The sequence below is a fragment of the Hyperolius riggenbachi genome, chromosome 8, assembly GCF_040937935.1.
Source record: "Hyperolius riggenbachi isolate aHypRig1 chromosome 8, aHypRig1.pri, whole genome shotgun sequence".
In the NCBI taxonomy this organism is placed as follows: domain Eukaryota; kingdom Metazoa; phylum Chordata; class Amphibia; order Anura; family Hyperoliidae; genus Hyperolius; species Hyperolius riggenbachi.
The window spans coordinates 219027567-219049641 of NC_090653.1; the positions used below are offsets into that span (position 1 = coordinate 219027567).

The following is a 22075-nucleotide window of genomic DNA, read 5'->3' on the forward strand; positions in this document are numbered from 1 at the left end:
ATGGCAATGAATGACAGAGGAGAGACAGAGCAGTGGAAATAAGCTCTGCCTCCTTCCAATAGCGTTATATTTGACCGAACTGGTCACATTTTTATAAATGAGATTTTGGGTGCCAGGCTGCAGTGATTGAAATAAAAAGGGGACTGAGCAGCACAGGAGAGTAATAGGTAAATGATCAGGTATTGAAAATAACAACAAAAAAACGGTTCCCATTCACTTTAAGACTGTTTAATACTGTTTTTTTGTTTGTTTGTTTTTTACCTTCTTTTTCTTAAACTATTTCAAACATTACTCTTATTAACTGTCTCATTTCTGAGCCTTATGGTGATTTTGGTGATGTTGGTAGCAGCACATCTTTCTTTAGTCAAAAACTTGATGGCTGCACTTTTGTTTTTGGCTCACATCCATAGTTCTGGAACACCTAGAAATACAGAAATGATGTCAGTAATGCATTAAGTTACACTATGGTTTGATGATGTAAACGCATTACATGTGGGTCAACAGTTTAAGAGAAAATTGCAAACAGACAGCATTTTACATTTTTGTTTCATTTGTTCCATCTGTGCAGCAGACTATCCAGCTTGCTTAGCGCAAATTGACCACACATGCCTTCCTTGCTGCCACCTACTGGAGGAAACTTAAACAACACACTAGGTTATAATGAGCAAGTTATTTTTCACAGCATATAGAGGTAGCAGGAAAAAAGGGTGCTGGCGTGCGGCAGCTAATGGATTTGGGCAAATGGCACCAAATGCAGAAAAAAGGGCACCCAATAAATATTGTTTTCAACATTAGAACATTAAAGTTTTTGAAATATGTTATCGTTTTAGAATCTTGCAAAGTTATAGTTTTTGTCATATTATTTTGTTTGTATGTTGATGGCGAGAGAGCGATCAGCCTGAAGGCAGCTGGAGGAAGCCCCAGGTATGTAGAAAACCTTTTTTTTCCCTTTGTCTCAAGTTTACTCTAAGGTTCCTGACATTTTTTACACTTCAGCTGTGTCACTTTGATACAGCAGTAGCTTTTAATTTCTTATACCATCTTAGTGATACATATACTTTTTTGTTTTTCAGTACATTCTAGGCTTTCTTTGGGTAAAGTTTTTTCCTTATAATATTTTATTTCATAGTCATTTTATAAGGAAAAAGTAGGCGTAAATGCATAAAATACACACTTTTTCATATTTCACCCTTTCTAATTTTCACATGGCATGTCCCACAGTTTATGCCATCTTTTATTAATATCTGAGCATGTGGGGGACTGTTATCCTGCACGTCTGTAGTGATCAGATGTGTTCATTTGGGAGGCCATAGTGCTGTACAGATGCATTGCTAGGCAACAGCAGAGCGATACAGCTGTAAAGCATTGGGGAGGGGGTCGCATCCAATTGCTGCAGGCAACAGTCATTAAAAGTTTCTAAACAGTTATAGGTATTGCAGGGGTTAACAATGAATTAATTGGCTAGGCTGGGGTTAAAACATAACTGGGTATAAAAAAAACGCTTTGTTTTATTGGGACCATGTCCTAATAAAACAAAGTTTTTTTACTTTTAAAACTTTTTTTTTGTTGACTAACTTTATTGAATGTTTGCTGCTATTGCTAGTAGCAATCATTCACTTTTAACACAAGATCGTGCGAGTTCGATTTTTAATGGGGGGCGTTTATTCTACGTCCTGAAACCTACAGCAGCACTAATTAGGACGTAGAATTTACATCCTGAAACAAAAAGCAGTTAAAGTAACCTGACCCAGAAGGAACTCTGCATTTCACATCAGGCGTGTCATTAGGGCTGAAGATCCGGGGCTTGAGCCCTGAATCCCCACTTACTGCGCCCCGGACGTCAGGGCACGACAAGCTGATCATGGTGCCCTGAACCTTAGCCACACTGGATTCTGTTGCTATGATGCCAGTACCAGATCACTGCTCTATTTCTCTGCTCCCCTTTCCTCCTGTGTCAGTGGCATGCAGCGGTCAGTGCAATTGTATCCCTCATTTGCAACAGGCTCCCAGGATGTGTTTTCCATGATCAGCCCTAGCCAGCTGCTCACTACTTCCTGGGTCTTCTGCAGCTTCCTATGAGGTGCAGGAGATTGGACAGAGAGCAGCTGACTGGAGTTGAGCACAGAGGGACACATCAGAGCCTGTTGGAAGTTGTAGGTGAGTGAGACATGCTTATGCTGCGAATATACTTGTGCATACCTCCCATCTTCTTGAGATGAGAAAGAGGCCCACTTAAGCCCCACCCATGCCATGCCCCTGTCACACCCCTAGTCACGCATACAATAAAAATATCATGAGAAAAATATGTTGTTTCATAATTCAAACCACACTGGTCCTTTCTATCCTGGTTCATTTTCCTTCATACTAACATTTTAAAATTAGTAATATATCAATTTAAAGGATGGGAATAAAGTTTAGAGTCAATCAAACACACTTTTTAGTAGAGAAATATATGTATTTACATGGAAAGAGGGACAAAGTCCTGAAAGAGGGACAAATGAGGTGGAAAGAGGGACAGAGGGCTCCCAAAGAGGGACTTTCCCTCCGAAAAAGGGACAGTTGGGAGCTATGCTTGTGTATTTGTCACCAGACTCACCAGTCTGCAGCACAGAGGGTGCTTATTGCAATATGGAGGGTGTGTGTGTGGGGGGGGGGGGTGCATCTTTTATTCAAAATAGCAAGTCCACAATATACTAGTCTCCCAGCAAAATAGTCATCATGACAACTCCTTTCATGTTTGCGCCTTGTTGCTGTTAAGCTTGGAGGTGTATTCTCCACAGTCAGCATGCAACACATAAGCTGACGTGAAGGAGGTACACACACTAGCACAAGGAATCAGGATATCCCCAGTTTAGTGGAGGAGAGGACTGACTCCAATAGGAGATTGTGGTGCACAGAGCCGGTGCAGATCCGAACAGCCACAAACAACACTTTCGTTATAACGTCTCAGCGCAAAGTAGCGCTGAGAGCATAAACCAGGACTGAGGAGATCAGGACAGGTAGACAGAATGAACGCTTGCTTAACTAGTCACTACTTAGTGACAGCAAGCGTCCACAATAAAACAGACTGGAATGAGGTAGCCAATGCGTTTGCAGCGATGGCGTGCCTCACCAAGACAGGACAGGATAGTCAGGAAATAGCAGGATCAAGATAGATGAACGTAACACAGATAAATATACAATAAGTATGATTTCCTAGCGTATTACAATTACAGCTATCAATGAAACTATTTGTAACGTCTGACTAACATATGTATATATCGGCAATGAACCGATATAGGACATAAGCAGGAACTCTGACTAAGACTGGAGTAATACAGGGAACAGGACTCAGAAGGATTCGCTATCTCTTCGCAGAGATGAACGCAATCCACAAACAGGACCAGGAACAGGATAACTAGCTCAGCGTGCTGGAACGCTGACTAACGGAACACAGGATATAAACAGTTCGTGTACGTATATATCAGCGACACTGATGTATCAACGTAACACGAATACAAGGAAAATAATAAACGTGCAAGTATGCGTATATATTGGCGATGAACCAATATATGACACAAGACAAGCAAAGTAACAACTTCTAGAAACAAGAGCAGAACTAGGAGGACTCGCTGACCCCTTCGCAGGAGTCAGCGCAGTCCACACGGACTAGGAACGAGGTGGGGCACGGGCAGAGTAACAGACAGGATCTGAGACTATGGTAGCCCATCAAGCATTGCAGGAAGCAGTTCTTTATACTGAGGTCATCCAATGGGGCAGACCTGCAGATTCCCACACAAGTGAATGGTAATTAATCACAGGCTGACAGCAGGAAAAGGCAGACAATGATATGCAGCCTGCAGGAAAGGGATTGCCCCTCCATTGCAGCAGACAATGTTTGTGTACACAAAAGCATATTAAACTGTCATTAACTTCAGAGCGACTGCAGATGGAATCAGCAACTAGTTTAAGTGCAAACCAAACTATGCAAGAAAATGCATGTAATGACATCAGAACTGCTTGGGTTACAATACCACTGCAGCCAGCAGTAAACGCTGCAGACATGATCATAACAGTTGCATGTGTTCTTCATTGCAGAACTGCAATCCTATTCATGTGTAACCTGCTTTTGTTGTGTAGTTTTTTTGGAGGAAATTGCTGCCGTATTATGTGTGTTTTTTTTGGAGTAAATCACTTTCGTATTATATGTGTGTGTTTTTTGGTGGTAATCGCTGCTGTACTATGCGTGTGTTTTTGGGAGAAAATCGATGCTGTATTATGTTTGTGTGTGTTTTCGGGAGGACAGTGTTGTCTATTTACCTTAAAGGATACCGGAGCTGAACTAACTAGGAGAAACAGTTCTCCTCTATCTCCCTCCTTTCCTACCTGAATGCCCCCCCGGCAGCCTATCCGGTGTTGGCCAGGTCTGGCATTAGTGCACAGGCACTGATCTGGCTGCGTGCAACCTACATTGCGTGGCCGGAAGTGCACTGCGCATGCACATGACATCATGACTCTGTGATGTAGGATGCGAGTAGCCAGGCTAGCACCTGTGCACTAATGCCAGGCCCAGCTAAACCAGAAGAGGCTTTGCATGTGCGGGACACTCCGGGCAGCAGGGCCACACAGACGCAGTGGTTGGCGAGTGCCTCTTTCGCTGGAATCAAAACTAAGCCACTGCGCAGGACATAGGTTTCTTCCAGGACGGTGTGGGCACAGGGTGGCTGCAGGGGGGCTGGTAGAAGCACCAGGTAAGTGAAACTCTTTTTTTCTCGTTTACTTTAGGTTCCCTTCAAGGACTACGTGAAGAGAGGCAATACATGTTTATGGGCCCCCTTGACCTCCTGGTACCCCAATCAATATATTTGCCTGGTCAGTAATCTGGTACTAAGCCTTAGGCTGGATTCACAGTGGTCCATTGCATTATGCATGTGTAAGATATGTCAAAAATAGGCACCCCATAAAAATAAACTAATATCTATATCATTGCCAGCCTCAGCAATCCAAGATAATGACAGCTATATCAGGAAACAATTCATGACCCTTTAGTAAATCACCATTAGATGGCAGCAGAGTGTTAAGACCTTATGACAGCACTGCAAGGGAGGAACAGAAAACACAGATCTTTAGTTCCTGGGAGGACAGGATATACAGTCACATTCCTGTAACTCCAGACTGATAAAGACATGTGCTTGTTCATTACAGGTAAGAAAACACATATTAAGGGCTATAAACAGGGTAAAATGATTCAGATCCCATTCCTGTAATCAGCCAAGGCTGCTGGTGATGCAGTGGGTGTACATAAACCCTACACAATTGTGAATGAAATATACTGATGGGTCACTTCAGGGGTCGAGTCCTGCGTGGACGCAGGTGAACGGCGTCCACCCACTTTTTTTTCAGCGTGGACACTGTTCACCCTGGCTTGTGTGGAGGGGAACAGCGCAGAGAAGGAGAGCTATGGGGACAGCGGGGATGGGCGGACATCTCCCCCCCATCCCTCACCTTCGTGCTCCCCTTCCTGCCTCTCCCCTCCGGTGTTTTGAAATGTCGGGCCCACGGCTAAAGTGGGCGGAGACTTTCAGCCTTCTTTCGGCCGCAAGGGACGCTCTGCTCTGTGTGTGGCTAGAAGACCAGACTAGCCGCACACAGAGCGGAGCATCCCTTGCGGCTGGAACGCGTTAAGTCTCCGCCCACTTTTGCCGCCGTGCCCGACATTTCAAAACACCAGAGGGAAGAGGCAGGAAGGGGAGCACGAAGGTGAGGGATGGGGGGGAGATGTCCGCCCATCCCCGCTGTCCCCATAGCTCGCCTTCTCTGCGCTGCTCCCCTCCTGCTGGGGGCACACCTGGCTACCTGGGCACATATACCCCTGCCTACATATACTGGGCACATATACCCCAGCCTACATATACTGGGCACATATACCCCTGGCTACATATACTGGGGACATATACACCTGCCTACATATACTGGGCACATATACCCCTGCCTACATATACTGGGCACATATACCCCTGGCTACATATACTGGGCATATATACCCCTGACTACATATACTGGGCATATATACCCCTGGCTACATATACTGGGAACTACTATACCCCTGACTACATCTACTGGGCACATTTACCCCTGACTACATATACTGGGCACATATACCCCTGGCTACATATACTGGGCACATATACCCCTGGCTACATATACTGGGCACATATACCCCTGGCTACATATACTAGGCACATATACTCCTGGCTACATATACTGGGCACATATACCCCTGCCTACATATACTGGGCACATATACCCCTGGCTACATATACTGGGCACATATACCCCTGGCTACATATACTAGGCACATATACCCCTGCCTACATATACTGGGCACATATACCCCTGGCTACATATACTGGGCACATATACCCCTGGCTACATATACTGGGCATATATACCCCTGGCTACATATACTGGGCACAAATACCCCTGGCTACATATACTGGGGACTACTATACCCCTGACTACATATACTGGGCACATATACCCCTGACTACATATACTGGGCACATATACCCCTGGCTACATATACTGGGCACATATACCCCTGGCTACATATACTGGGCACATATACCCCTTGCTACATATACTGGGCACATATACCCCTGCCTACATATACTGGGCACATATACCCCTGCCTACATATACTGGGCACATATCCCACTGGCTACATATACTGGGCACATATACCTCTGCCTATATATACTGGGAACATATCCCACTGGCTATATATACTGGGCACATATCCCACTGGCTATATATACTGGGCACATATACCCCTGCCTATATATACTGGGCACATATACCCCTGCCTATATATACTGGGCACATATACCCCTGACTATATATACTGGGCACATATACCCCTGACTATATATACTGAGCACATATACCCCTGGCTATATATACTGGGCTCATATACCCCTGACTACATATACTGGGGACATATCCCACTGGCTTCATATACTGGGCACATATACCTCTGCCTATATATACTGGGCACATATCCCACTGGCTATATATACTGGGCACATATCCCACTGGCTATATATACTGGGCACATATACCCCTGCCTATATATACTGGGCACATATACCCCTGACTACATATACTGGGGACATATCTCACTGGCTACATATACTGGGCACATATACCTCTGCCTATATATACTGGGCACATATCCCACTGGCTATATATACTGGGCACATATCCCACTGGCTATATATACTGGGCACATATACCCCTGCCTATATATATACTGGGCACATATACCCCTGGCTATATATACTGGGCACATATACCCCTGGCTACATGTACTGGACACATATACCTCTAGCTACATATACTGGGCACATATACCCCTGGCTATATATACTGGGGACATATACACCTGCCTACATATACTGGGCACATATACCCCTGCCTACATATACTGGGCACATATACCCCTGGCTACATATACTGGGCATATATACCCCAGCCTACATATACTGGGCACATATACCCCTGGCTACATATACTGGGGACATATACACCTGCCTACATATACTGGGCACATATACCCCTGCCTACATATACTGGGCACATATACCCCTGGCTACATATACTGGGCATATATACCCCTGACTACATATACTGGGCATATATACCCCTGGCTACATATACTGGGAACTACTATACCCCTGACTACATCTACTGGGCACATTTACCCCTGACTACATATACTGGGCACATATACCCCTGGCTACATATACTGGGCACATATACCCCTGGCTACATATACTGGGCACATATACCCCTGGCTACATATACTGGGCACATATACCCCTGGCTACATATACTAGGCACATATACTCCTGGCTACATATACTGGGCACATATACCCCTGCCTACATATACTGGGCACATATACCCCTGGCTACATATACTGGGCACATATACCCCTGGCTACATATACTAGGCACATATACCCCTGCCTACATATACTGGGCACATATACCCCTGGCTACATATACTGGGCACATATACCCCTGGCTACATATACTGGGCATATATACCCCTGGCTACATATACTGGGCACAAATACCCCTGGCTACATATACTGGGGACTACTATACCCCTGACTACATATACTGGGCACATATACCCCTGACTACATATACTGGGCACATATACCCCTGGCTACATATACTGGGCACATATACCCCTGGCTACATATACTGGGCACATATACCCCTTGCTACATATACTGGGCACATATACCCCTGCCTACATATACTGGGCACATATACCCCTGCCTACATATACTGGGCACATATCCCACTGGCTACATATACTGGGCACATATACCTCTGCCTATATATACTGGGAACATATCCCACTGGCTATATATACTGGGCACATATCCCACTGGCTATATATACTGGGCACATATACCCCTGCCTATATATACTGGGCACATATACCCCTGCCTATATATACTGGGCACATATACCCCTGACTATATATACTGGGCACATATACCCCTGACTATATATACTGAGCACATATACCCCTGGCTATATATACTGGGCTCATATACCCCTGACTACATATACTGGGGACATATCCCACTGGCTTCATATACTGGGCACATATACCTCTGCCTATATATACTGGGCACATATCCCACTGGCTATATATACTGGGCACATATCCCACTGGCTATATATACTGGGCACATATACCCCTGCCTATATATACTGGGCACATATACCCCTGACTACATATACTGGGGACATATCTCACTGGCTACATATACTGGGCACATATACCTCTGCCTATATATACTGGGCACATATCCCACTGGCTATATATACTGGGCACATATCCCACTGGCTATATATACTGGGCACATATACCCCTGCCTATATATATACTGGGCACATATACCCCTGGCTATATATACTGGGCACATATACCCCTGGCTACATGTACTGGACACATATACCTCTAGCTACATATACTGGGCACATATACCCCTGGCTATATATACTGGGCACATATACTCCTGGCTACATATACTGGGCACATATACCCCTGGCTACATATACTAGGCAACTATACCTCTGGCTACATATACTGGGGACTACTATACTCATGGCTACTTATACTGGGGACACCTATAGACCTGGCTACCTGGGGGTACCTATTTTGGGGGAACTGCTGTCAGATTATCTGCATTTTTGTGGAACAGCTGTTATGTATTTTGGGGAACAGCTGCCAGATGTGTATGTTAGGGGAACGGCTGCTGCCAGATTACGTGTATTTTGGGGAACTGCTGCCAGATTGTGTATGTTTGGGGGACCACTACTGCCAGATTATATGTCCTTTGGGTGTTACGTGTATTTTGGGTGATCCGCTGCCAGGTTTCACATATTTTGGGAAACTGCTTCCAAATTATGTGTATGTTGGTGGAACTGCTGCTGCCACATTGTCTATTTTGGGGGAACCACCTCCATATTATCTGTATTTTGGAGGAACTTCTACCAGATTATGTGTCTTTTTGGTGAAATGCTGTCAGATTACATCTATTTTTGGGGGATACACTACGGCAGAGCTCAAACTTCCTCGGCAGACCTTTTACATCACTGCTAAGGTCATGTATATTTGGCCCCACCCATGACCACGCCCATGGTGTGCTTGACCACGCCTATCTTTTGGGGTTCTCCAAGTGAGTCCACTCACTTCTTTTCCCAGGACTAGACCCCTGGGTCACTTGGTGCTACTGTATAGTGGATGTGATTGCTATAGGGAGCTGATGTGTCTGTATGAGCTATAATGCACTGTTTGCTTACTGTGATGCCGATTAAGTAATCAAAGAGCAGCTGCACATGTTATATGGTTAATGTCTCTTATAGGAAAGTTACACTTGTTATGGAGAATGTATTGATGAATATAGATGTGTATTCATATGTAAGAATAGGATATACTGTCACAATCCTGTAACTCCAGACTGATAAAGACATGTGCTTGTTCATTACAGAAAATGTTCAATAAACGCACTTCTGATTTCACCCAGCCCGTTCCCTGCGCACATTGGAATTATTAACCATACTTTCAGCATATGTACAACAAAATTGGTGGCCCGTACGGGGAGCGGGTGAAGAAAGTGCAGTCCCGGAAGTGAAGAAACCGGTTAAGCGAAGCATTCGAGGAGACGTTAACCTCTGCAGCACCGCCAGCAAACACCAATGTATCTAGAGAAACTGCAAGATGAAATCAATGGACACCTAATCCATCTGTCAGTGGGTGAACTCACCGAGATTTGCCAATTCATCCAAGTTCCTGATGCCAGCATGGCGAAAGGGAAAACCCGGCGCCATTTTATGCGGATCATTAATGAGGTGATAGATGAAATGGTTGAAGTTGAAAATGAGGAGGCGGTGACACAATTTCTGCAGGCTACAAACAGATTTATTAGCGAGCTAGAGGAGAAGAGGGACACTGCAGAAGTCCAATCCTTCAGGGAAAAAGACCCCCAACCGACACAGCAATTAGTCGACTTAAAGCAACAGTACCACATAATGCAGGAGAAGTTCCAGGAAACATCCAGAATAATTGAGGAACAGATTAAAGAGCTGAGTACCAAAAATAAAGACTCAAGTAACAGTCAGCAAAAATCAGCGTCAGTGCCACTTACGCAGAGACTACATCAAGGTAACTTGCCAGAGGTGACAATTAGAAAAGACTTTAAGATCACAGGTCAAATTGGAGAAAAAGAGCAGAAAGATAAGCTGACCTACACCAATTTAATGCACCAAATCGACTGGGGACTGCAGAAGGGATACCCTGAGGCTGAGATAGTGGAAGCAGTGGTCAAAGCTATTAGCCCTGGCCTAAGCCTCAGAGGTATGCTGGAGATGAAAAATGGACTGACTTTAGTGCAGCTTAAAATGATCTTGAAAAGTCACTACAAGGAGCAGAACACCTCTGAACTGTACATGCAACTCCTCAATATTTCCCAGAAAAGTGATGAAACTCCACAGAATTTCCTGTTCAGAGCGATTGAATTGAAGGATCGGTTGCTATTTGTCTCTCAGGGTGAAGGCTCTGAAGAACATTTCGGGACTGAGATGATACATAAGAAATTTCTAAGATCGGTGGGTACTGGATTGAGAAACGACCACATCAAATTCCAATTAAAGCAGTATTTAGATGACCCTTCCATTCTAGATGAGGTGCTCATAGAGAAAATGAATGAAGCTGCTAGTATGGCGATGGAAAGAGAGCAGAAGCAAAAGAACATTCAGCATAGCAGTATTGCGAAGAGGAAAGAATGTGAGTCTAATGCCGTACAGTGTCAGCCGGAACCCAGTGCCCTGACAACAACTGCCAACACAACACCTTGGTCTCCACCACAGGCAAGTAGCTCAACAAGTCAACAGCAATCTAAGAGCAACTCTGAACTGGAGAAGATGATGCTACAGATACAAAAAGAGATGCTAGAGATGAAGACACTTCTTCGAGGCTCAAGCACCCAATGAAACCGTGAATTCCGAGGGCCTCAGGTAAAAGTGGGTACGAGTAAGGGATGTTGTCAATTCTGTAAAAGGACTAGTCAGACAAGTGCCTGCGATCATTGCTTCAACTGTGGACAATCTGGACATAAAGCAAGACATTGCAGAACACCCAAACCAGACCATTTAAACGGGAGAGGGTTGCTGTTAAGGGACCGACAGTAACCTGTTCTATAATCCACCCTGTGTCCCAAAGTGCAACCCATGTAAGTGGTAAGCCCGAAAGCTCCAAAATCATCATCAGTGCCGTGACTGGTAGAGGAAATTCAGAGTCTGTCCAAAGAGGGCTTAACTGTGAAAGTCAGAGGTCCCTACAGGTGGCTGAGCAAGTACCAACTCAGGTAGACAACACGACTAGGAGACAGAACAACAAGTTACTGAGTCTTGTTGGGAAAAGGTGCCTTGTGAACTGTGAAATAGACAATACTCCTGTCCAAGCCCTATGGGACACGGGCTCACAGGTGAGCATCATCAATGAGAACTGGAGACAGCGGGTCCTGCCACATACAGTGGTCCGATCTTCTTGGCCGGATTTCTGGCAAGGCCATATAGGCCATGGCCTAGGGCACCAGATAAACAAGGGGCGGCCTGCAGACAGTGGGCATTATTTGCAGGGCATTATTTGCAAGTGTCCAAACAAATGAAAGGGGTCAGGATAACTGCACTATTAGTACCAGCTGGCATCTGCCTGTGCTGTGCTACAGGCAGCTGCAGTCCGTTAACCAAACGTTTGTGAACAGTGAGTGACTAGCAAAAAGCCAGGCCTTGTCCAATGACATAGCAGCAGCTGCAGGCAGTTACAGAAGGCCGGGTCTCACACACTTGATGTGGGGGATGAAAGGACCAGGGACAGCACCAGCAAATAGTACAGAATACAGAAGGCAGCCTCTCACAGTACCCATTTCTTAATTATTGATTGGCCAGCGCTGTTACCCTGAAAACAGCAGTGGGTACAGGACTCACTTTTATGTGTTGCTGACCCCACCCAATGTCCAATTGTGAGCCACTTTTGACAATGTGTGTGTGGTGGATGGCTCCCACCACGCCCATCACCTGTAGATCGCTTGATTGACCAGTTCCCCGTGTGACGTGATTGATTCACTTCATATTGCCATGGAGACCTCGGCACTAGCCGCAATAGAGGACACCAGCGGTGTGGAGAGAGATGGTAGGATACGGTTTCGGTTGGGGCGGCTGGTAATAGTCGGCCTTGGGCGGTAAGAAGTACAAATCCGGCCCTGCCGATCTTTAGAAGAATTTCTGGGGCCCGAGGTCCTCTGTGGGAAGGCTGTCAATGAAACGGAAATTCCTTTCTCTGGGTGGATTGAGGTAGTTTTTCAAATAACAGCTGGAACTAATAACACCAAACAACTAGTAGTGCCACTTGTGGTATCAGCAGATGAGAAAGTCGCAGAGACGCCAATTATTGGATACAACATCATAGAAGAACTCTTCAAGGAGACAGCTAGCAAAGGAAGGAGAACCATTACAGTGTTCGTGGACATACTAGGAGCCGCCTTGGAATTACCAACCCCCAAAGTAAAAATCCTGGTGAATAAATTACAAGCCAGCCTGAGAGAAACTTGTACTGCACTAAAGACTGGTACCAAGAGCCAAAGAATTCAGACATCACTGTGACTTATCTTAGATGTAGGGCTCATGCCAAACCAGCACTGCAAGGGCAAACTGTATTTTTTACACCGGATGGGGCTCATGTTGTGCCAGAAGGACTGTATATCGGAGAAATATTAGTGTCACTCCAAAAGGGACAGTTTTCTAAATTATCCATCCCAGTTTGGAACACAACCCAGCGAGACATTATCTTACCAAGTCAGACTAGGATTGGGTGCCTTGAGCCCATCAAGACTACATACCCAGCTCTGGTGAAACCAAAAGAATCAGTGAATGTAACCAATCGACCAGTGATGCAGAGTCTGCAGTCATCCAGAACAGGGCCAGAAGGTCAAATGGACAAGTTAAACACAAGGCCGGTAAGCTATGCTCATCAAGAACACTGGGATCCACCAGTACCTATAGACCACCTGCCGGCGGAAGATCAACTGGTAGTCAGAACAATGCTAAGGGAGGAATGCCACGCCTTCGCCAAAGATGATTTTGATGTCGGATGTATCCTATCCCTGCAATTACAACTGCGCCTCAAAGACAATATACCAGTTAGAAGAACTTATAGGTCCGTGCCAAGACCACTACACCAGGAGGTGAAAGAATATCTGCAAGATCTGTTGAACCGTGGATGGATTGCAGAATCAAAATCATCATACTCTTCACCCATTGTGTGTGTGAGAAAGAAGGACAGTAGTTTAAGGCTGTGTTGCGATTATAGGGAATTGAACCAGAAGTCCATACCTGATCGCCATCCAATCCCTAGGATCCAAGACATGCTGGACAGCTTAGGAGGAAGTGCATGGTTTTCAGTGTTAGACCAAGGAAAAGCCTACCACCAAGGATTTGTGGAAGAATCCAGTCGACCACTGACTGCCTTCATTACACCTTGGGGTCTGTATGAGTGGATCAGAATACCTTTTGGTCTTAGCTCTGCGCCAGCTGAATTCCAACGCAGCATGGAAACTTGTTAAAGGGGACTGAGAGATGAGGTATGTCAGCCATACCTAGATGATAACCTTGTTCATAGCAGATCATTCCAAGAGCATGTGGAACATGTCCGGTTGGTACTGCAACGGTATCAGAAACATGGAGTTAAGTTAACAGCAAAGAAATGTGAACTTTTCCGGAACGAAGTTAGATTTCTGGGCAAGATAGTGTCCAAAGATGGCCATTCCATGGATCCGGCAGACATTGCCATTGTGCTGGCCTTGGGAAACAACCTAAAAACTGTGGGAGAACTCCGGAAGTTATTAGGATTCATTTCATACTATCGTCCTTACATCCAGAATTTTTCCAGGATTGCAAAACCCCTTTATGAATTGCTATCAGCAGATACAACACCTACTATAACATCAGCTAACCAACAGAAGAAAAGGAAGAAGCCGTCACCAAAGATAAAAGGTCAACTACCTTCTCATCAGTTCATTGTCTGGACTGACCACCACCAGGTAGTGCTGAACCGATTAATTGAGGTCCTAACACATCCTCCAGTTATGGGTTACCCAGACTATAACCAATCCTTTATTCTGCACTGTGATGCCTCGCAGGAAGGACTAGGAGCCATGCTATATCAAGAGCAAGAGGGAAATTTAAAAGTAATTGCTTATGGATCCAGGACTCTCACACCTGCGGAGAAGAATTATCACATGCATTCAGGGAAACTAGAATTCCTTGCAATGAAGTGGGCCATCTGTGAAAGATTCCAAGGCTACCTATACTACTGTCCATGCTTTGTAGTATATACTGACAATAATCCACTAACCTATGTCCTAACGACGGCTAAACTAAACGCAACAGGCCATCGATGGTTTGCAGAACTTGCTGATTTTAACCACTTAAGGACCACAGTCTTTTCACCCCTTAAGGACCAGAGCCTTTTTCTCCATTCAGACCACTGCAGCTTTCACGGTTTATTGCTCGGTCATACAACCTACCACCTAAATGAATTTTACCTCCTTTTCTTGTCACTAATACAGCTTTCTTTTGGTACGATTTGATTGCTGCTGCAAGTTTTACTTTTTATTATATTCATCAAAAAAGACATGAATTTTGTCAAAAAAATGACTTTTTTTAACTTTCTGTGCTGACATTTTTCAAATAAAATAAAATTTCCTATACATTTGAGCGCGAAAGTTATTCTGCTACATGTCTTTGATAAAAAAAAAACATTCAGTGTATATTTATTGGATTGGGTAAAAGTTATAGCGTTTACAAACTATGGTGCCAAAAGTGAATTTTCCCATTTTCCAGCATCTCTGACTTTTCTGACCCCCTGTCATGTTTCATGAGGGGCTAGAATTCCAGGATAGTATAAATACCCCCCAAATGTCCCCATTTTGGAAAGAAGACATCCCAAAGTATTCAGTGAGAGGCATGGTGAGTTCATAGAAGATTTTATTTTTTGTCACAAGTTAGCTGAAAATGACACTTTGTGACAAAAAAAAAAAAAGAAAAGTTTCCATTTCTTCTAACTTGCGACAAAAAAAAAAATGAAATCTGCCACGGACTCACTATGCTCCTCTCTGAATACCTTGAAGTGTCTACTTTCCAAAATGGGGTCATTTGTGGGGTGTGTTCACTGTCCTGGCATTTTGGGGGGTGCCTAATTGTAAGCACCCCTGTAAAGCCTAAAGATGCTCATTGGACTTTTGGCCCCTTAGCGCAGTTAGGCTGCAAAAAAGTGCCACACATGTGGTATTGCCGTACTCAGGAGAAGTATTATAATGTGTTTTGGGGTGTATTTTTACACATACCCATGCTGGGTGGGAGAAATATCTCCGTAAATGACATTTTTTATTTTTTTTTACACACAATTGTCTATTTATAGAGATATTTCTCCCACTCAGCATGGGTATGTGGAAAAATACACCCCAAAACACATTATACTACTTCTCCTGAGTACGGCGATACCACATGTGTGGCACTTTTTTGCACCCTAACTGCGCTAAGGGGCCCAAAGTCCAATGAGTACCTTTAGGATTTTACAGGTCAATTTGAGAAATTTCGTTTCAAGACTACTCCTCACGGTTTAGGGCCCCTAAAATGCCAGGACAGTATAGGAACCCCACAAATTACCCCATTTTAGAAAGAAGACACCCCAAGGTATTCCGTTAAGAGTATGGTGAGTTCATAGAAGATTTTTTTTTTGTCACAAGTTAGCGGAAATTGATTTTAATAGTTTTTTTTCACAAAGTGTCATTTTCCGCCAACTTGTGACAAAAAATAAAATCTTCTATGAACTCACCATACTCCTAACGGAATACCTTGGGGTGTCTTCTTTCTAAAATGGGGTCATTTGTGGGGTTCCTATACTGCCCTGGCATTTTAGTGGCCCTAAACCGTGAGGAGTAGTCTTGAAACCAAATGTCGCAAAATGACCTGTGAAATCCTAAAGGTACTCATTGGACTTTGGGCCCCTTAGCGCACTTAGGGTGCAAAAAAGTGCCACACATGTGGTACCGCCGTACTCAGGAGAAGTAGTATAATGTGTTTTGTGGTGTATTTTTACATATACAGATGCTGGGTGGGAGAAATATCTCTGTAAATGACAATTATTTGATTTTTTTTTACACACAATTGTCCATTTACAGAGAGATTTCTCCCACCCAGCATGGGTATGTATAAAAATACACCCCAAAACACATTATACTACTTCTTATGAGTACGGAGATACCACATGTGTGACACTTTTTTGCAGCCTAGGTGCGCTAAGGGGCCCAACGTCCTATTCACAGGTCATTTTGAGGCATTTGTTTTCTAGACTACTCCTCATGGTTTAGGGCCCCTAAAATGCCAGGCAGTATAGGAACCCCACAAGTGACCCCATTTTAGAAAGAAAAAAACCCCAAGGTATTCCGTTAGGGGTATGGTGAGTTCATAGAAAATTTTATTTTTTGTCACAAGTTAGTGAAAAATGACACTTTGTGAAAAAAACAATAAAAATCCAATTTCCGCTAACTTTTGACAAAAAATAAAATCTTCTATGAACTCGTCATACACCTAACAGAATACCTTGGGGTGTCTTCTTTCTAAAATGGGGTCACTTGTGGGGTCCCTATACTGCCCTGGCATTTTATGGGCCCAAAACTGTGAGTAGTCTGGAAACCAAATTTCTCAAAATGACTGTTCAGGGGTATAAGCATCTGCAAATTTTGATGACAGGTGGTCTATGAGTGGGCAAATTTTGTGGAACCGGTCATAAGCAGGGTGGCCTCTTAGATGACAGGATGTATTGGGCCTGATCTGATGGATAGGAGTGCTAGGGGGGTGACAGGAGGTGATTGATGGGTGTCTCAGGGGGCGGTTAGAGGGGAAAATAGATGCAATCAATGCACTGGGGAGGTGATCGGAAGGGGGTCTGAGGGGGATCTGAGGGTTTGGTCGAGTGATCAGGAGCCCACACGGGGCAAATTAAGGCCTGATCTGATGGGTAGGTGTGCTAGGGGGTGACAGGAGGTGATTGATGGGTGTCTCAAGGTGTGATTAGAGGGGGGAAATAGATGCAAGCAATGCACTGGCGAGGTGATCAGGGCTGGGGTCTGAGGGCGTTCTGAGGTGTGGGCGGGTGATTGGGTGCCCTAGGGGCAGATTAGGGTCTAAACTGATGGGTAACAGTGACAGGTGGTGATAGGGGGTGATTGATGGGTGATTGATGGGTAATTAGTGGGTGTTTAGAGGAGAGAAGAGATGTAAACACTGCACTTGGGAGGTGATCTGATGTCGGATCTGCGGGCGATCTATTGGTGTGGGTGGGTGATCAGATTGCCCGCAAAGGGCAGGTTAGGGGCTGATTGATGGGTGGCAGTGACAGGGGGTGATTGATGGGTGGCAGTGACAGGGGGTGATTGATGGGTGATTGACAGGTGATCAGTGGGTTATTACAGGGAATAACAGATGTAAATATTGCACTGGCGAATTGATAAGGGGGGGGGGGGGTCTGAGGGCAATCTGAGCGTGTGGGCGGGTGATTGGGTGCCCGCAAGGGGCAGATTAGGGTCTAATCTGATGGGTAACAGTGACAGGTGGTGATAGGGGGTGATTGATAGGTGATTGATGGGTAATTAGTGGGTGTTTAGAGGAGAGAAGAGATGTAAACACTGCACTTGGGAGGTGATCTGATGTCGGATCTGCGGGCGATCTATTGGTGTGGTAGGGTGATCAGATTGCCCGCAAGGGGCAGGTTAGGGGCTGATTGATGGGTGGCAGTGACAGGGGGTGATTGACGGGTGATTGACAGGTGATTGACAGGTGATCGGGGGGATAGATGCATACAGTACACGGGGGGGGGGGGGGGTGTCTGGGGAGAATCTGAGGGGTGGGGGGGTGATCAGGAGGGGGCAGGGGGCAGATTAGGGACTAAAAAAAAATAGCGCTGACAGATAGTGACAGGGAGTGATTGATGGGTGATTAGGGGGGTGACTGGGTGCAAACAGTGGTCTGGGGGGTGGGCAGGGGGGGTCTGAGGGGTGCTGTGGGCGACCAGGGGGCAGGGGGGGGGGGAAATCAGTGTGCTTGGGTGCAGACTAGGGTGGCTGCAGCCTGCCCTGGTGGTCCCTCGGACACTGGGACCACCAGGGCAGGAGGCAGCCAGTATAATAGGCTTTGTATACATTACAAAGCCTATTATACAAAATACATGCGGCGATCCGGGTGCTAGTAACCCGCTGGCGCTTCCGAACGGCCGGCGGGTTACAGCGAACGGGGGGCGGGGCCAGTCCCCGGCGGCTGATCGCGTCACGAATGACGCGATCGCCGCATAGCCACGCCTGCAGCCGCCCCCGCCGATGGGCGTATTGCGGTCGTTTGGGCCCGGACTTTGCCGCCGCCCATCGGCTGGGGGCGGTCGTCAAGTAGTTAAATTCACTATTAAGTATCGTCCAGGAAAGAGAAATACGGATGCAGATGGACTGTCACGTATGCCATTAAGTCCTGAACAATATATGCAACAGTGTTCACAAGAAGTTGACCCCAAAGTCATCAGTTGTATAACACAAGTACTTCAAGTAATACAGGAAGAAGAAACACCTTGGCTGTGTCCAATAACCATTGCAAATACCACATCAACAATAGATACTACCCAAAAAGAAGTAGCTCAAATACCTAAAGAGACCATAAGGACAGCACAAAAAGAAGACTCAGTGATCGGTCCAGTGTGAAAGTACAAAAATCAAAACAGGTTTCTCTCAAAACAGCAACGACCAAGTGGCCAGCTTGATATCCTCATCTTATTGAAGCAGTGGACCAATTTATACCTCGATGAGGATGGAATCTTGAGAAGGAAAACACCCTCAAGTTCTCAACTAGTGTTACCCAAGATATATCATCCACTGGTGTTGAGAGAATTGCATGAAGAATCCAGAAGCAGAGGAGTTTTATCCTTGCCAGTTGGAAACAAGTGGAGACAATACAGAGGAAGCTACAGTGGAAACTGCCGAGGAAGAGCCTGTAATTCAACCGGAAAATAATACAGGTCCATCAGGAAACATAGAGGAAGAAGACTCTTCACCAGATAAACCAACAGAGACAGTTGACAGTGAAGAAGGCGAGTTTGCTTTAGATGCCTTACCACTTTGTAGAATACAACCCAGCAGAAACAGGAGACAACCAAAAGTTCTGACATATGACACTTGGGTCAACCCAGTAGTGTTGCCAGGAATGTAGCAGTACAAGTCATAGACTGTGTTCATACACCACAGATTTATCCTAGCTGGTACCTAAGTCCGGAGTGGTTTGCTAAGGACTCTAAAAACTGGTAACCATATCCATGTCTATAATGCTATGGTTGATTAATGTCTTCTTATGTTGAAAATGTTAAATGTTATGTTCCATGGTTAACAAAAGGAAATTTCTTGCACTCTTACTGCAGACACTCCAGATAAAATAGCGTAACATGATGAAAACTAGGTAGTAGGAAAAAAAAAAAGGTCAGAAGTAATAAGGTGTCCCCTAGTTTTATATCAATTCTTGTCTTCACAATATCATACACAACCTTGTGTTAAAGGGGTTTCTTACTAGTGGACTATAGGCCACAATATTTCCCCCCGGTGTCATAGCGCTGTGGGCCGGGTGGGAGACTGTGACATAACTGGGAGTAGATGTTGCAGGGAAGACAGTTCCTCAAGTAATTTTATCACTACTAAACCCTGGCTCCTAATGGTTGAAACATGAGTAGGAGAATAGTGATTCTCATATTAAAGTCTGCGTATGTCGAGGACGACATCGAATTTTGTGGGGGAGAGTGTAAGATATGTCAAAAATAGGCACCCCATAAAAATAAACGAATATCTATATCATTGCCAGCCTCAGCAATCCAAGATAATGACAGCTATATCAGGAAACAATTCATGACCCTTTAGTAAATCACCATTAGATGGCAGCAGAGTGTTAAGACCTTATGACAGCACTGCAAGGGAGGAACAGAAAACACAGATCTTTAGTTCCTGGGAGGACAGGATATACTGTCACATTCCTGTAAATCCAGACTGATAAAGACATGTGCTTGTTCATTACAGGTAAGAAAACACATATTAAGGGCTATAAACAGGGTAAAATGATTCAGATCCCATTCCTGTAATCAGCCAAGGCTGCTGGTGATGCAGTGGGTTTAAACCCTACACAATTGTGAATGAAATATACTGATGGGTCACTTGGTGCTACTGTATAGTGGATGTGATTGCTATAGTAAGCTGATGTGTCTGTATGAGCTATAATGCACTGTTTGCTTACTGTGATGCCGATTAAGTAATCAAAGAGCAGCTGCACATGTTATATGGTTAATGTCTCTTATAGGAAAGTTACACTTGTTATGGAGAATGTATTGATGAATATAGATGTGTATTCATATGTAAGAATAGGATATACTGTCACATTCCTGTAACTCCAGACTGATAAAGACATGTGCTTGTTCATTACAGAAAATGTTCAATAAACACACTTCTGATTTCACCCAGCCCGCTCCCTTCGCACATTGGAATTATTAACCATACTTTCAGCATATGTGCAACACATGCGTTATGAGTGTGAACTGCAATGGAGACTGGACATAAACTTAAAGAGAACCTGTACTGAGTAAAAATATTTAAAATAAACACATGAGGTAACTTCAAATGAAAATTACAGAGTTACCTTGCCATCAGTTCCTCTCAGAAGCTCACCATTTTCTTCTGGCAATAATACCATCCAGTTCTGACAATATTTTGTCAGATCTGAAATATATCAGTTGCTGTCAGTAAAATATCAGTTGCTGTCAGTTATAGCTGAGAGGAAAACGGATGTACCAGGCAATGTCCATGTTTCCCTATGGCTCAAGTGGGCGATGTTACAGTTTAACTGTGTGCTGACCAGAAAGCTGTTATGGGGTAATGGCTATTTTCAAAATGGAGGACGGAAAATTCCCTTGATCATAGTGAACAAATAGGACGCAGGACAGGAGAAAGACACTAAGGAGTAGACTACATGGAAGGTAAGTATGACTTGTGTATGCCTATTTTAAATTTTATTTTCAGTACAGGTTTTCTTTAAATACAAAGCCTGCATGCAGAGTGTTAAACTACGTACACACATGCGACAGCGATCGTTCCTTGTGAACGACAAACGAACTTTTAGTTGACGACACAACGACCTAAGTAAAGTTAGTTTTTAAATGTGTGTAACGATCTGATCGTTAGAACGAACGTTACATCAGGTAAAGCAACTATTGCGCTTTAAAAATGAAAAGTTCCATGGAGAAATAGCGAAATGCGCATGTCAAGCCTAATACGAACGACCGTTTCCAACGATGTACTACTTTTGCAAACGATCGTCGTTGGAAAAAATCCGCCAAGCTAGATCGTTCACTTTTAACGATCTAGCTCGTCCAA

At 44.6% G+C, this 22075-nt stretch overlaps 1 long non-coding RNA gene across 1 annotated transcript; it reads right to left on the minus strand.

Annotated features, from left to right (window-relative positions):
- Nucleotides 1-212: 212 nt before the first annotated feature.
- LOC137528459 (uncharacterized) lies at nt 213-21565 on the minus strand. The gene is made up of 2 exons (XR_011023403.1): nt 21342-21565; nt 213-421 (listed from the first exon to the last, which is right to left on the minus strand). It is a non-coding gene; the product is annotated as an uncharacterized lncRNA (long non-coding RNA).
- Between the last annotated feature and the right edge of the window lie 510 nt (nt 21566-22075).